Below are 17,761 nucleotides of genomic sequence, written 5' to 3' on the forward strand. Positions count from 1 at the left end.
CGGATTATGTGAATATAACATTTTTCATTTGTGAATTGCTGTACTGTTACGGTACCTGCTTGTGTCTGGACTATAGTGCACTTATTTTGTTTTTATTTGTCTTTTTATTATTTGATTAGGCCATTTGTTAATTTAATAGAATTTTTCTGTTTGTATGTATGTATGTTTGTGTTTTAATTATTATTTGTGTCTATTGCAGCAGCATATTGGTCCATATTTGTTACAGGATTGATGCCTAACAATCTAGAGACCTATTTAACAATTGGTGCATCCATGAAAGCAGTACTGTATACTTGAAACTGTTAAGGTACAAGTTGGTCACAATGTTAAAAAAGGTATGATCATTTGCTATACATTTGCAAATATGCTGCTTTAAAAGGGGGACAACAGCATTTTTGTTGTATATTAAAAACATTTTCATGTACTTGTAGGACTTAAAACAGTGTTACACCTATACGCAGCCATTTAGTGCATAGGTTGACGTCCTCCCATCAATTCTCTGGGCACTTCTGATGATCTACAGTTAAAGTCAACATTTTAATTTTTCCACATTTAGTGATTTCAACATTGCAAAGTATTACCTTACAAAGTTTTGCTGCTACTGTGTAATGTTATTTTGCTTGCCATAAATTCTCTCATCTTTCTACCAGACATAATACTGATCCATTAATTGCTTTGCTTTGCTATTTTTTATTTTATATTATTTTGTTATTTTGCTGTGGAACTAAGAATGTGAAAGCTGTCAAAGGGTGTTCAATTTTTTACGAATCACTTTCTAGTTTGGTAATTGAAACCAGTGTGATTCATTCCAAAGTAACAGAAGGCTATTTGTATGAAAGAAAAAGGCTTGTGAACAAAGAAAGCTAAGCTGTTGTACATATTCGTAGTTGGCTGTGCATGGTACAAATTTATTAATATGAAGAAATGCAAAAATGTATTGCTTTTGGTATTTCCTATTCTGAGATGAGCAAGTAGCATGTAATGCAACTGTTTGACAGGTTAAATCAAATCATGCTTAGTTATTGTTTCAAACAATGAAATCAAGTAACATTTCCTCTTATGTTTTATTCTTGTAAAGGTGTTTTTTTTTTTTTTTTCAAAGTTTTAAAGCAAAATGTCAGTTTTTAATTTTCTGCGTGAGCTTTTTAAATGTCATTATTTGGATTTTTAGTATTTTAACATTTACTTTAATCCTGAAGACACTTTTCGATTGTGTTTCATAAGAGACATCCTGGCCTCCCAAGGTGCAATTCTGCCATTGTACAAACATGAGCGACTGTCCTGATTCCAAAGGCTTTCACAACTCTGGCTTTTTGCCTTTCCCCACTCTGTGGCTCAGCATTATAAGACTGAACTGTCAGCTAGCATCATGTGCTAAGATGTTAGCATCAGACAGGACGCTTTCCACACCAAGGACTGGTAAAAGCTAACAAACCAACAAAAAGGATGGTCCAACAATATAACTGTACATAGATATTGCAACTGCACAGCAGCCAAAAAGAAAAAAAAGAACTTTTTAAAAAAAATGGATGGATTGTGTCATGTTTATGGGGACAGCCTTCAAAAGGTTGAAATTGGAATTGTTCTTCTGGATGTCAAAGGGATTTTCATGGCGCAATCATATCCTACACAATATGTACTCTTCAACATCTGGGTTACATAGGAAATGCACCCTGAGGTTTTAATAAGAAGAAGCCCCTATGGCTAAAACTTTAAATAAACTAAACCAAAAATGTTATTGATGTTTTATATATAGAGAGTAGTCGCATTAGTTTTTGTTACTGTACTGTTTGAGGTCTCAACTGTACCGTATCACGGTAATAACATGGTTTTGAAAACTTTTTTTTATTTTGTCACAGACCTGTTGTCATAGTTGAAATGACGTTTATTGTAGATGGTATTTGAACAACTTCTGGAAATAGTTCATCAAGTATGTTTGTTGCTCATTGTTGTGATACATTAAAAACTGTATCTGCAAACCAGTTTGGTCTCATCAAATATTTTTATTTAATGTTCATTCTGTCATGTTCTAACCAGCCAATTATGGCATCATGAAGTTTCATTGGCTTGCCTTTCACACATCTGATTCATAGCTTTTTGTATTTAAGTGCACAAAATATAATCTCATGTTGTGATCAAGCATTTTAATGTAACGCTCACAGTCTTTATGCCCACAGATGTTCTCTTTATGTCATTATATTACAATGTGATCACCATATTGTTTATATATTGCCATATTATATTTCAGAGTCATATTGTGGTTTGATTGGCAAATGTTTAAATATTTTGACAGAAATGTAGACTGTATGGGTGTTTTAATCATTTCACTGTAACACTGTGACAGCTTTAGTGGTGTCACTGAAATTGCCAGTGCAGCTCTAGATGAGCATTTTAGACTGAAGTGGGTAATATCGCATGCATACATTTAGCAGTTTTTATTTTTATTTTTTTATGTAGTTTCCATAGTACACTTTCAATATATAAAGCACATCTTTTTCCAAAACTGTCATGCATACCTTTGTCATACTGTTAACAAAATATGTATTGTGTCGCCATCCCACTTATAATTGTCATTCCAGTCACTGACAGGCTAAAATTCGAAATCATATAATGGGTATTTCCCGTCATTATGCTATTTGTGGTAATCTGACTCTAAGCAGATGCGGGGGATTATGTTTGGAAGTGTCTGCTAATCTGGATCTGATCAGGTGCAGCTCTAGACCCCTCCCATTAAAAGGGAAAAGTACACAATAATAAATCAGAACTCTGGATAGAACGATGTACAGCCACAGCAGAGAGATTCTTATTAAAATTGGTAAGGTTGATTCGTGGTGATGTGTTGAACAAAGTGTTGGCCATTGCAAACTGAAGCACGGCACTGCATTTGTAACCTAGATTTTTTACTCTATAGATGGATGGATGAGAAATAGTGTTTTGTGCTGCCGACTATATACTGCTTTTAAAATTCTATTAAGAAGCAAAATGCACGCCAGTGTGAGACAGAAGGGTGACATTTTAGATCTGAGGTCAACGCATGCTGTCACTTTAAAAATTGCACCTCAGGAACACTCCAACACAATACATCAACACCCTGCCAGCGAGACGTGTCCGCCACCAGTGTCAGGGTCATGGAGAAAGGCGACATTCACAAGTCGTTAAATCCATCTAATGAAATTTCACAAGGGCAGCAAAAATGAAGGGGAAGATGAGGATCTTTTCACTCCGGCAGAATCGGTTGTGGCCTTTATTGTTTCGCTTAACACACTTCAGTGTGCAGTGAAACAGCCGCGACATGTAAAAGCCTCAAAAACAGCTTTTCTCTCCCCCCTTCTGACTTCACCCTTCGCCCTTGACGAATGTGCTGGGCTCACAGGGTGCAACTGTTCTGCTGAATGGCCCTTTCCTGTTGCTCACCCTTAAAGCACAGGCGGTTGCCGAGGTAGGGCTCCCCCCTGCCATATTATGGGATTGAATTGCGTTTGACCTTTGTGGAGAACAATGGCTGAAGGCCTTTCATTTTTCTGGCCTTCTCAGCGCCTAGAAGAAGTCCCTCTTCACTGTGTGTTTTCACTGTGGTCTGCCAGTAATTCACAAGCAGGATGACAGGCTGATCTATGATCAGTGAATGTGTGTGCGTGTGTGTTTGTGTACACAAAGATATACACAAACTGTATTGTTTGTCCGACTTATTTGTACTGAAATGACTGTTTATAGGTCAAAGAAAACATAAAACCTTTAGAAAGAACCGTTTTGATGTGACCATATTTTGGGGGCCACCCAATTTGTTACCTAACTGCACTGTCCTAGAATAAAAAGACCCTCTGAAGAGAAGAGTAGCTCATAGTAGTTCAGACACAGCTTTGCTAAAGAGGCCGCAGCAGTGAGCGGTCTTGCCCTGAATACACGATAAAAGGTTTACTGTAAATCCTAAATGGCGTTTTCTGCAACCCATACATCACTCATGACCATTAGGTTCCACCCTCACTGCACAGTGCACCCTTCCAGCCACAGCTTTCCAGATGATACAGTACAGAGGCTGCAGTTCAGGCAGATCTGCCTTTGAATAGCCTGCAGCCAATGGATTTTCTCTGGATAATACAATGTTTGGGACAGAGAGGCAGGGATTAGTCCAGACGGATACATCCACCACCCCCCACATGCCCAATCTAATTAGACTGGAATCAGTTTAAGATGAAAGCAAGCCCCAGCATCACCGCACTAAATACTGGAATTAGTATTCCCCGCATGGGAATTTAATGACGGAGACTGAAAATCCAATCACATTCACTCCCAGTTCAGCCCCTCATGCATTGGGCCTGGACAATGACGAAACGAAAGAACAACAACAATGATTTGCCTGTCAATAGATATTGACCAACATCACATCTGAGGCCACTTGCGTATTGGCGTTACTATGTTGTCATCATTTAACGAGGATAAACAGCTCATAATCAGATATTTAGACAGTCTGTTTCTGATATACACCTTCGTCACATTCACGCCTGTAGTCTTGTGTGTATTTATAATATGAAAGCAGGTCATCAATGCAATTTAACTCAATGGTAAATGTGAAAATAACACCAATGTTGCATGCCTCCATGTTGTGTTTTTGATCCTACAAAAAAGTTTAACTGATTTGTGGAAAAAGAGAGTCATTGCTTGCCCTTGCTCATTTGTTCCCCTTTCTTCGAAAGGCTGCATTTGCACATAAAATCCTTTAACAGGGATTGGTGAAGTTAGTTATTAATCAGCTCCTTACATCAAAGCCCTGATTGCTGCATCGGAATTGAAACTGTCAAATTATTGCTATCAGGCAGACGGCATCAGATCCTTTTTGGTTTCTATTATCTTACAGACTTTGAGCCCACATTTGCTGATAAAACAGAACACATTTTGCAGCATGCATTCGTACGAAACATTCTCACAGTCTCTTGACTTTATCTTGCCCTTATTATTATTATTTCTCCACCTAAGTATATGCAGTCAAGGGAACTCTATTTTAAAACCAGTAAAATGCAAGCCATATTTCAGCGTCAGGTCGGTGATTAACGGCACAGACCGGAAATAACTCCGGCACCTGGGTTCCATCCACCACACAATATCTCCTACACCTGCGATTCATCCACCAAAGCATTACACCTGAGAAATCAGGAAACCGTTGTCCCCCGTGCACAAATACTCAACATGAAATCTTATTATTTATTGCTGGCTGTATTTGGAGGTATGCACCAAAACAGAACCTGTTGTTTTTCTGCTAACAGGTGCAATGAAACTTTCCAACTCACCCAACAACCGATACTGCAAAAACTTTGCTACTTTTCGCCCCCAGGAGGAAATTCAGTGTGCTTTTTTAGTAAATGAGGAGATAAATATTGTTTGTGCAGTTGGCAGCACTGCATCAGTGGGGAAGAGGACACAGCATGAGGCAACAAAAGGCACGATTCTTGTAGCGATGCATCCTTTAAGATGGGAAATAAACATTAACAGCGTTTTCTCTGCATTTTCCCAGGTGTCAACAAAGGCCACACACAAACTAACATATGAAAAAGGCAATCTAATTTTTTTTCTATATATCTTTTTTTTTGGCCTTCCTGCTTTTCATGTTTACTGCTGCAATACCTCATTTCTGAGGTACAAAAGGAAAGAAAGAAGGTGAGGAAAATGGAGGGGGCAGGAGTACACCTGCCTTATTATTGCCTTGTGGATGAAGGATACAATCACTGCTGGCATTTCTACAAGACACACAGCCAACTAACACGTATTTTAAAGTGAAAGAGGAGGAGGAGGAGGTGTGAGGGAGAAAGGGAGGCAGGCCCAAGAGAAAAAGAAAAAGAGACGCAGACAGGCAGGCCAACCGGCTGACAGAGACTGAGTGTCAGGGACAGAGAGAGAGAAAGACGGAAAGAAAGAAAGTAGGCGATATAGACAGCAAAATGAGCAAGTGATAGAAGTGAAGTGAGAGTGAGAGCAGGAGAGAAAGAAAAGGAGGGGCGACCTGAGAGAAATCAAACATGGGCTCTGTGCAACAGAGGTACGTCGGCAAACGAGCATGTTATGGCAGCCCGCTGGGACTTCCCTGGCAGATCGTTTGTGCTGTTTCCCAATCTGTTCTGAGGAGCGGCACAGCCCCACATGGGGACGTGTGAAGGCGTCAAGATGGGATTGCTTAAGACAGATGAAACAAGGTGTTTTTTGATGCCATCTCGAGCGGACAAAAGCCTGATTTCCTGTTTTGCCTGTGACACAAAGGGTGCTGTGTAGTTTGTTGAACAGTTCAAGGCTTTTTGTTGTCAGGGCTGTAAATAACTAAACACACGAGAGGTGAAGTTACAGAGGTTCTGGATCCACACGCCAAAAACTGAAAAATATGTGGCACATTTCCCCCTTTTTCTGGCATTCACAACATGTTAACACCTGTAACAAACAAACAATATTACAGTTCTCTCATCAGTTCCTTACACATTTTCCTTCAGTGCGAAAACAACCTGTAAAGTGAATATCCTGGCACACACCCATTTAACTCTGGACAGCCGCAGCTCTCTTTACATTCACTGGACCCCTGAAACAATACCATAGTAACAGAGATCAAAGTGTCAGGCTTCGTAATATTGCTTTACATTTTAAAGGGCGCTGAGCAGCCGGGCTAAGGTTTTTACAAGGCGTGCTGAGTCGTTGGGGAAATAAGAGAGCAATGGAGGAGGGAATGAAGGAATTTTAGGGGGTGATGGGATATGTCTCACTCTTTGTTCGCGTACACACACATACACTCCCAAACTGAAATCATACCATGTGCAGCGGAAGAGCAGGCGGTGAGGAAATAGAAGCTAAATATAAAGTGACACGCTGCATTCCCCAGGTCATTCACAGGCCCTGCACCAAATCACAATGCTCCACGGCTCGTCGTTTATCACACACACACATGCACGCAAGCATACACACACACAAGTCTGGGTCTCACACAGAAAATTATAAAGCAGCCAAGTAAGCATGCCTTGTAATTTAAAGAATCACTGATGAAGGGATGAGGAAATGCACTGACATCAAATTGGCTCAGATGCTGGGCATTCTTACAGTCCTCTTTGCGTATCAACTCAGCATCCTGGCAGGAACATTTGTAACAAAAAGCTTTTTTAATGTTTAAATGAAAATTTTAATGAGGCCCTGTGTTGCTTTTCCTTTCGAGTCTTTAAGAGCCCTCTAAATCATTAAAACTTGCTCTTTCTTTGATTTCAAGGTCATTTGAAGAAATAAGGCAGCCTTAAGTGGCCCTCGGACCAAAAGTGGCCTATATGCCAAAGACAGCAAATGAATGTAGCCTAATGCTTTTTAATTTGCATTCATCTTTAAAAACACAGAAGAGCCATCTCTAAGTTATAATAGGCTGAGATGGCAGTTGGAGGCCCTCTAGTCATTAGTAGCAATGCAGCTCCTCTAAAATGAAGGCCTTTCTCATCTTGTTTTAACTTAAGCCCATTACTACAAAGATACATTAGGCTGCTGTCCGTCGCCTATTTGTCTGCATACAATATTTCCGTCTGGCTGTGTCTGTGTTCGCATATACGCGTGGATTCACCTCCTTTTCCTTCCCATGAGCGCGGACACATGCAACACAGCTATTCGGCAAACACATGCATGGAAACAAAAGATGCTAGAGACGGGGACCTTCGGAGGAGACGACATGCATTGTTTGTTTAATCACGTGTTATGAGATGACTCTGTAATTATGTTGTCATCTGCCCGCTTCGACGCTGCAAAACTGGGCCGCCGCAGCATGCCTTGCTCCTCGCTCATAATTCCACACTTCAAGCTTTAACGGTCAAAAGCGAGAAAATGTGTTTTTTTTTCTTCTTCTTCCAGTCTTTCATCTTTATTCCTTTTTTTATTGCAAACACCACTGTGTAGAGACTGAAACTGTGGTTTTTTGTTTTTTGGAGCAGTCACATAAAGCCTGTTTGACAGGCACTGTGTGTCAACTCGTAGTGCATATGAGTGCAGGGCAACAGATGAACAGTTTTTACGTATTATACTGAACTGATGAGACAGCAAATAGCAGTGTGTCCTATTAAACATAGCAAGACGGGTCTTTCTTATTTTCTCTTATTCCCCCCATCCTTCCCTTTCAATTTTGCTCCATGTTTCCCCCTCTTCTCTGTTCCATTTCCTCACCATTCTTTTTCCTCTTTCTTTATCTTCCTCAATTGTGAATGTGTGTGTGTTTCTCTCTTTTCCACTTTTCTCTCCCTGTGCGAGGATAGGTAGTGTGTCTGTGAAAAACTGAACATCTCCAGTGAAATTGGTTTTCTGTGGAGAAACTGATGGATCACTCTGTGTTCCTGACAAGAGTAGGCGATTGTTTATGCCATACGGACAAATACATGTACACGCACATACGTACACACGGGTGAGGGGAAAAGGAGATTGTTTATGCTGAAGCAGAATTAATTTTTATGAGCTGCAGATTGCTGTTTATGGGAAAATACACTTTTAAGCTCCAAGAGATGTAATCTAGATTGTAGCATTCCCAACAATGAATTATGGTTTTGGAAGCAACAGCTGCAGCAGCCTTCCTCTCAACCTCCATTTCCTCAGTGCGCACACACACACACACACACACACACACACACACACACACACACACACACACACACACACACACACACACACACACACACATAGTTGTGTTTCCATCACTTCAGAGGACAGTACATTGACTTACATTCATTTCCTGGAGATTTAGCCTGACCCTAACCATGACCACTAACCCTTAACCTAAATCTAACCCAACCCTAATCTCAGCTAAACCTGAAACTTTAATGATTTACATTATGGGGACTTGTGTTTTGTCCCCATAAGGAAGACAAGTCCCCACAGACCAACTGTAGATAGATTTAAGTCCGTGCACCATGAGTAATATACATCCACACACACACATACATGAAACACACACACACACACACACACACACACACACACACACACACACTCAAACACACAGATTAGTGGCAAAATGTTACTGCTTTTAAAAACAAATGACTTCATATGTCCAGCACATCAGGCACAACCATACACACACACACACACAGATTATAAACATCTCACTGTAAACTAGTGATGTGCAGCTGATCTGCAATTGTGAATTTTCCTGCTGTGACACACACACACACACACAGACACACACACACACACACACACACACACACACACACACACACACACACACACACACACACACACACACACACACACGCACACACACACACACACACACACAAACATGCAACAAAGAGCTTGTCCAAAGTGTCACTTGCTTATGCATTATATGGATTCAAATAGTAAATAAAACTAAAAAGAAAAGTTGGTCGGAGCCAGAATGTCCCGGCGTTCACCAGTCGTGAATAATGCACTTTTCAAAAATTCATAGAGTTACAAGTTAAACACAGGAATTACTTCTTTTTTTCGGCCAGTGTTATTATCATCTTTTCACACCAGCAACCTCTATTACACGAAGTGAGAAATTATTCCATTACCACCAATCTCTCCTCCTCCGCCTCCTCTTCCTCCGCAAACATGTGGTACTACACACACTTACTGATGGAGGAGAAGCTTGCTTTTGTTATTATCGCAGTATCTAAGGCAGCTTTGGTTAATGTGTGCATATGAAAGGTCAAAATTTCACAACACAGCTCATCGGATGCTTGCTTGCTTGGATCACATGCGCACACTCACACAGATAAGCTATAAGACATCATTTAGACTCATTTACAAGTATTTACAAGACAAGATTTGCTCGAAAATGCCTCTTCACCGCTTTGCAGTTCCCCAAATGTTTCATGTGCTGCTCCGGTTGTCACCCTTCAGCACGGATACACACATCAAATGCAGCAACTCATTGAATTTTTGCAAATGTCACATAAATGTCTTTGATAATGATAAACAGAAAAGGTAATATACAGTGCATTTTAATGAACGCAGTGCTGCATTTAAAGTTTCAATTTGTTTGCTTTGAATCAACATCTTGCGGATCTGAGTTGGAGATAACAGTTTGCAGGTGTGAGCAAGCGCTCAGGCACCGTTGAACAGATGAATTAGTTTTAGATTTTTTCATGCTGAAGCAAACGTTGAATGATGACCAGAAACGTAAATCAGTGTCTCCTGTCCTGCTCACAGCCAAATGTGCTGCTACTGTCCCGCACAGGAGTCAGTCTCATGCAAATTTGTTATTTTACCTGGTGTATCATGACTGACCAGGGGTTGAATAAAAGACTACAATGGCAAAAATTAGCCATGCTAAACATAGAACGTCTTGTGCAGTCAACTTATATTAATGTGTGCTGGAAAAAGAGGTTTTTATTCAGAGATTAAATTCATTCCCTGTCTTTCTTTCTTTTTTTGTTCCCAGTTTTTATCAGCACTCATGCAATAACTCAAGCGGGGATGGAGCAAATGTATTCCACCCATATGTATGAATGAATGAATGAATATGATTACCAAGTCTTGGACCTTCTCAAGGACAAAGTGCTGTGTTCTTCGTGTGTGTGTGCTGTTGACAGCCTTGTGTGTGCGCTTCGGCTTCCATGTGTGTAGCTTTGTATTTGTAATAAAGCGGTGCTCACCTTTGTCCACGTCTCAGTTTAGCGTGTATGCATGTAGCTTTGATTTTTGAATTTTGTGAGCATATCTGTGTGTGTGTGTGTGTGTCTGTGTGTGTGGGTGTGTGCGCAGGTGTCTTTGTGTGCTTTTAAAGGTTCATAGAGTGTATGCATGTGCGGAGGCTGTCCTCTAGGAGTCTACGCTGCTTGTTGTGGTGTAATGACAATCTGCTTCCTCCCACTGTGCACTCATATACACACACACACACACACACACACACACACACACACACACACACACACACACACACACACCCATCTTTCCTGGGTCTCCTCCCTCACCTCCTCAGTGGCTGTCACATTCAAATGCAGCTGTTTGCAGGTGACGTACCCAGGAAATGCTGTCCTGTAATTGTGTCGCTCTGTCTTCCTGTGGTGAGGTAGCCGGTGGCTTGCCGCCTGCCTGCCTGCAACACACCAGAATTACCAGCTGAGGGGAGAGAGGGGTGAAGAGAAGAGAGGAGGGGTACCATTAAAATGCAAAATCACCACTGCGGTGCAGTGCAGCGCCTCGCTCCCTCACTCTTTCTCCGAGGCAGCCATCTTATGATGGAACGAGTATGTGTTTGATGGTGTGTGAACGTGTGTCCGTTGAGTGTGTGTGTGTGAGTGCATGCATCTATATGTCTGTGTGTTTGATAGAGTGTAGAGTCGAGCTGCGGCGAGGAATGGGGAGATGGTGTGGGGTTGGCAGGCGGTTTTGTGTGCATGTATGATCGTGTGATTGTTTGTGTGTGTGTGTGTGTGTGTGTATGTGTGTGTGTGTGTGTGTGTGTGTGTGTGTGAGGCAGGGGTGATAAATCAGAGCTAGGTAAAGGCTTTTTAATGCAGCGGACCCCTCTTCCAGCCTCCATCTTCTGTCAGGGCTCAGTAAAAGATGAGAGCCCCCTGGGGAACAGCACTAGCCCGCAGCATAGCAGGACCACGCCGCAGGTCACACGCACACACACACACACACACACACACACACACACACACACACACACACACACACACACACACACACACACACACACGGGCCTGACGCATATACAGACTAGGCCTTGTGAATGAGTGAATACATGAATAACTGAATCTATTGAATGCATGAATATATAAATAAAACTTTCCACAGGAGCAACGTTTATTGATGAACACCCCCCACCCCGCACACACAAATAAATGTGTTTTTCAAATGATTTCCAAATGAATTCCTAAATGATTTATGGCCGGTGATATTGCATTTATATCAGAGAAAATATTTTTGTAGAAAACAGAATGGATATTTAGTTCATTTCTGCCTGTGCTCCTCAGGTCAAACAGAGTCTTTGTCGATGATGTGCCTTGAGTCTTGAAGCGGCCCCAAGTTTCAGGGGGCCGGATATGAAAAATATGTGGAATTTGCCAACATCTGACAATACTTAGTCGGCAATATATCTCCTGTCTGATAGAAAAATGTGTTCTGAATTGCAGATACGCTCTCTTTTCTGGCATACCTTTTTAATTTGACTTTGAGGGAAAACACGCCGGGCTCCCAGATAGACAAGCAGAGATATGACTGCTGAATGTTGTGTAGGCCTTTGTGGATGGGGCAGGGAGGACTCCAGCAGCTTGGCGCAGAAGACAAGCACAAACACTTGAGAACATAATACTTGACAACGAACCCAGAGTGTCAGTTAGGGGCCCTGCAGAGAAACGTCTGGCATGTTTGTGAAGAGGATGAAAACAGAGACTATGAAAATGCCAGAGAGCTGAGTCTAAGTTAGATTTTCAGAAAATCCAGGGCCTCAATTTGTGCATTTGTGACCCTTTTTCTAAATCTGTCTAGTTATTAAACAATCTAGCATTACTTTCCGGAGGAGAGTGTTGCACTTTTGCCAAACCACGAACTGATGATTCTAAATATTGGTTTTATTTCAAGGATTTAGTTGAAATTATATAAAAGATGGAAGGAAAAAGACACCAGCATAACGTCAGGCGCTAACAGGCACAGGCTACATTTTGTACATTATGCCACACTATACTTGACCCTGCTCTAACGGGGTCAGCTAAAGTATGCATATATATTAATTTGGTGGGTGCTACAGGAATATAAATGAATAATTTAGTTGACATGGTCCCACTTGGAACAATCCTCTAACCCTAGCTTAATGCTCTACATATTAAGCTACAGCACCACATGTGAATTGTCTGAGAGGGAGTGAGAATGGGCTGAAATCATATCTTAACCTCAAAAAAATGAGGACATTGCATTATGTGAAGACTTAGCAGCTAATAATTATTAAGAGTGCTCCAGCAGAGAAAATAAAACCACATCACATACAGAAAGTATGGACTATTAGAGTCTTTAGCAGGGAGGACTTAGTCTGTTTGGAAAGCACAAACTCCCTCATGTAGTACAACAGAACAACATCATAATCAAAGTTTTTTCTTCAGGTTACAGCTCCATGTTCACTCAAGGGTATATAAGCCCAGACAACACGTAGCTCCACTCACAACCATGTGTTTGTGTGTTTAGTAGCTGCAGTTGGGTTCGTACTGTAGCGTACATGAGAAGGTTAATGCGCATGTTTGTGTGTGTTCATTGTTCTTGCTTGTGCATGTGTGTCTCTGTGCATCTGTTGGACTGAGCAGGTTAATGCTGGTTGACACATACGGTTCGCTGATCTCCTGGAGGAGTCGAGACTCGCAGCGAAACCTTCACACACAGGTATCCATGGCAACCACAAAAATTATATTTCTTCCTTCCCCGGCAAGGCGGAGATTCCAAGATGCTGAAATGCACAAATACATTGTCATTACCCAGCAGCCTCATACTTAACAGGGTTAGGCTTTTTCTGCCTGCTGTTCTCATTGTTTGGTGTGTTGCCTACACGTGTAATTTATAAATTCCTCTTGTTACCTTTCCCCGACAGAAACTCCGTATTATCTTTACATGCACCTTCTTTCTATGCCCACGTGAGGCTGCTTGCTTTATTGAAAATTCTCTCCGTCCGCAGCCTTTGTTGTGTTTCTGTTTTACATTCTTACATATTTTTGTACTCAACTTGGCTCTGAGATTCTAAATATTCAATTTTGTCAATGAATTGAAGTAATCTTAGTGAGATTGGCAGGACATTATCAAATATTCATGTCACTTAACATGTGCTCCTGCTTGTACTTGGTTGCTTGTGTGGATTGAGGGCCTCGTAGTTGCGTTGATTGACAGCTGGTGGGGAATAAAGCTCTGTTCCACTCTCTTCCTCTGTTGTTGCTGACAACTTCTGGCTGATTGCACAATGATCAGAGGCTTTTCCCCACCGTTAACAGTACATATTTATGGAAACGACTCTATAGCCTGAGCTCCAACAATATAAAACTAAATATCAGTACACTGTGTTGTTGGGACAAAAAGAGCTAAACAATAAGAGACAGAAACACAAAGATTTTTTGCTATGTGACTTTGCATTTAATCTGAACATTATGAAGCTGGAGACAAGCCAAATGTCAATATTCTGATATTTATCAACAATTTTAGTAACCTCAGCGCAACTTAAAATTGTCTATAAGAATAATGTTATTTAAGATTTCGCTTCTCAGCACGTACGCCACACATCAAATAAGCAATCTTCTTAAAAACTGCACATGACCACGTTGTACCAATAGGTATATTAGCACCGGAGCCGAGCGCATGCCTCCTTTTCATCTCTTTGAGGGGAAATAGGAGTAAGCACATTGTGTCCTGCACCACATTCCTGAACAAGCAGAGGTTCAATCACATTTGCAGAAGTTATCAAAACTTTCAAAGAGCTCAGCTGGCGCCTTAAGCCACAGGAAATTCACTGGGACATCTGGAGGGATGTGTGCAGATTATTGCTCATTTAGTCTGTTCTAGACATCAGTAGGAAGAGGACTGAGATTGCTAAACACACGCACAGACTGCAGGATGCACACACACACACAAACAGGCTTGGCTTTGGCAGATCTTACCCCAGGCGCACCGCAACACACCTGTGCATAATCCCCCATGATGCCCTCTGGTCGTTTGTCCAATCCCCTCGCTACTCCTGTCCTAGCTCATCCAATCAGACGACAGGTCAGGTAAAGTTTGCCTCCATCTCTTTAGCCCTGTGTTAGAGTTAAAGGATGTGAAATATAAAATAAGGTGAAAAAAAACACACGCTGCTGGTGTTTGGTGTTTTTATTTGATGCACTCAAATACCTCACATGTCCAGTCAATTTTAGCAGTGGTGGACAAATAAATAGATAGATATGGTGGATAACAAGATTTATAATATTGTGTTTACACAAGTCTCCTCTCCACATCCGTGACTGTATGCATGCTGTCAGGGATATCTTTGTTTCTGATGTGGAGTAGGAGGATACAGCCTACATTTAAACTTTTTTAAGTTATACAGCAACATAACCTTTATCGACGTGTATCATAAGATACAGGCCTTTTTAGTGTATTCTCTTGATCTTTGTATTTGCTCTTGCAAACTACACATACTGAGGTGAACATATAGATCCTATATAGATCTCAAATTATCCTGGGTCTCGAGAACAGAAAAGGAAAGGCCAAATTCTATAAATTCTCAAAACAAGCTCAGCTCCATCTTTCGCAAGGTGTGAAATGCAACCAGACAAAACCTCAACATCACGATAAAAGCTCAGGAAATTACTTCCTTATTTTAGCTGTGATTGATTGTCCCCCTGACCTGTTAGACTGAAGAGGTGGTTAAGAAGAGGAGGCAGACTAAGATAATTGGGCCCGGTGGTATCCAAAGCCCGGCAGGTGTTGAAAGAACTCTCATAACACAGGTACCTGCAGCGGCTGCAGCCCTGAACTCGAGCACACCTAGGATTTCACTACCTTGGAGGAATTTCAGTGTTTTATGTTTGGCATGTCTTTTATTGAATAGATGAAATATGAGAGATACTTGTAACTCCTATTGACATATTGGACATGCCACGAGAAAAAAAAAGAATTAAAAAAAAAAAAATATATATATATATACAGGTGTCAAAAATCCTCTGAGGTGTCAACAAATAAATGGAGCATTTCTTTTGTTTCATCTTTTCTTGGCATGAAAATAATGTCATTCGCTCTTTGGAAGTAATGTCAGTTGTTGGAAATATCTCCCCATTACAAGAGGGATGTAATTCCCTTACCTGTTGAAAAGTAGGTAAAAGCTTGCACCATGAGCAAAAGGATCCGAGGTGGAATTTTGTTGAAGTGAAAAAGCACAGGTGTTTTCACTCTTTAATTTCATTAGTGATGCACTGGGCTTCCTGAGTCCTTCTAGCTATTTCAAATGAAGAGGTAAAAGCCAGGCATAAGCTTAAATGATAACATTCTTTCTCAGAGAAAAATATGCATGTACGAATCAGAGCTATTGTACTATCCTTATTATTATCTGCAAGCCAAGGGCTCTGTTCCAATTAAAGAATACCACAGATGGACCATTCAACAAGCATGCACACAAACGAACCTACAATAGGTACAGTAAAGTACCCGGTATTACAGAGCCCAGAGAAGAGCTTTTTACTTTAAAAACTATTTAATCAGGAAAATCAACGCCTAACATCAAAGAAATGGAGATGAGGGACAGGCGGATAAAGAGGCTCATCAAAGAAGGAGATCTAGTTAGGGATTCAACGCCCTAATTCCCTTTCTCTTAAAACCTTCGTCAGAGGGGGCACAGGGCCAATTTGCTCCCTAAATGGCTGCGTGTGAATGTGCAGATTGCTTTGCATAGCCGCTGGGAATCTGGGCTTCTTCCTCTTTTTCTTCTCCACGCGGAGCCTGTGAATTAGAAAAGATCCAAAGACAGATAGGCTTAACGGAGCCCTAGCTACCTTCCTTAAGTCCAGAGCCCTGTTCCAACTTCCAACTAATTCAATTCATGGCCTAACTCAATTAATAGACTTTAATGCACTGTTTCTTCTTTATCCTTTCTCCTTCCTGAGGATTGGGGACTTCAGTTAGAGTTGTAGAGTAATATCTGCAAAAAGGTTTGGATTGTAAGTCTGTCTGAATGTTAAGACAATGACAACTCCCCGCGGCATTATGGTTGATCATATATGCATCCCTAATCTCAAACATCTCCTTAATCTCGCTTTCTGGGACTTGCCGTACATTAATGTAATGCAGTGCATAAAATATTGACAAATGCACTTCCCTGTCTTGGGCTTTATCTTGTATGCATTGCTATAGGTTTCATTAGTCAATGTGTCCTTGATGTGAGAGAGGACCCCTGTGTGTGTGTCTAAACCAATCATCATCTAGAATTGTAACCCCCACCTCAAGGTGTACATTTTCTTTTAATCCAACGAGGGGCTATTTCAATACTTTTATATGAGCTTTAAACCATACAATTCATTAATCTTGGCCTTGCATTACCACCAAGGACGTGTACTCTGGCACATATACTCTACAGTCCTGTGGAAGTTCTAGGGGAAATAAAGATCACATCGGTCAGTAACATAAATAATTTAACATCAGCCAGCACACCGGCCCGGTATTCTTCAGGGCATTCATGCACCTCATGAGGACAAATATTTCATGCTTTTCCTCTCCGCTCAACAGAAACATTAACCTCATCTGAGTGCGAATGTGTGCACGTCTTTCTGAGCCGGCAGATCTGACACCAGCTCTCCGCAATAGGCTTTCTATCACGCCTGCAGTTCCGATTGATCGTCTCGGCAATCAGCAATTAAGCCCTAGTGATCAGAGTGGGAGAGGGGGAGGAAGGGGGAGGGAAGGAGAGGTGGGAGGTAGCCCTCCCCCCCTCCCAACTCCTCTCTTGTCAGCCCAGGAAAGGCTTCACTCAGCTGGGGTGCGTTTGGCCCGGGGCTGGGCTCACTGGTGGAGGTTAACTCCAGCATAAATAAGCATCTTTGGACTCATTACAGGGATTAGAGAGTAATTCGCCTGCGAGGAAGGAGACGACTGCCAGGGTTTTGGTACAGTTTACTACAGTCTTATAGGGGCGAGGGCCCTAGAGATTACAGAGGGAGAGATGGAAAGGCAGCAAAAGAGAGAAAGGCCAAGGGAAAAGAGAGGCTGGCTGTCAAGTATGTGTGCGTGTGTGTGTGTGTGTGAGAGTCAATCCAAGCCCCCGGCTGCCCCCTTGATCTTGAGCATGTTGGGG

At 41.5% G+C, this 17,761-nt stretch overlaps 1 protein-coding gene across 1 annotated transcript in view; it reads left to right on the top strand.

Annotated features, from left to right (window-relative positions):
* Nucleotides 1-1,983, top strand: part of zfhx4 (zinc finger homeobox 4) — an 82,766-nt gene extending 80,783 nt beyond the window's left edge. Inside the window, exon 12 of the mRNA XM_070986108.1 lies at nt 1-1,983. This exon is cut by the window's left edge and continues 2,346 nt beyond it. The gene's annotated coding sequence lies outside the window, so the exon portion shown is untranslated.
* The last annotated feature ends 15,778 nt before the right edge of the window (nt 1,984-17,761 follow it).

Source organism: Chaetodon trifascialis, chromosome 18 (assembly GCF_039877785.1).
Source record: "Chaetodon trifascialis isolate fChaTrf1 chromosome 18, fChaTrf1.hap1, whole genome shotgun sequence".
NCBI lineage: Eukaryota > Metazoa > Chordata > Actinopteri > Chaetodontiformes > Chaetodontidae > Chaetodon > Chaetodon trifascialis.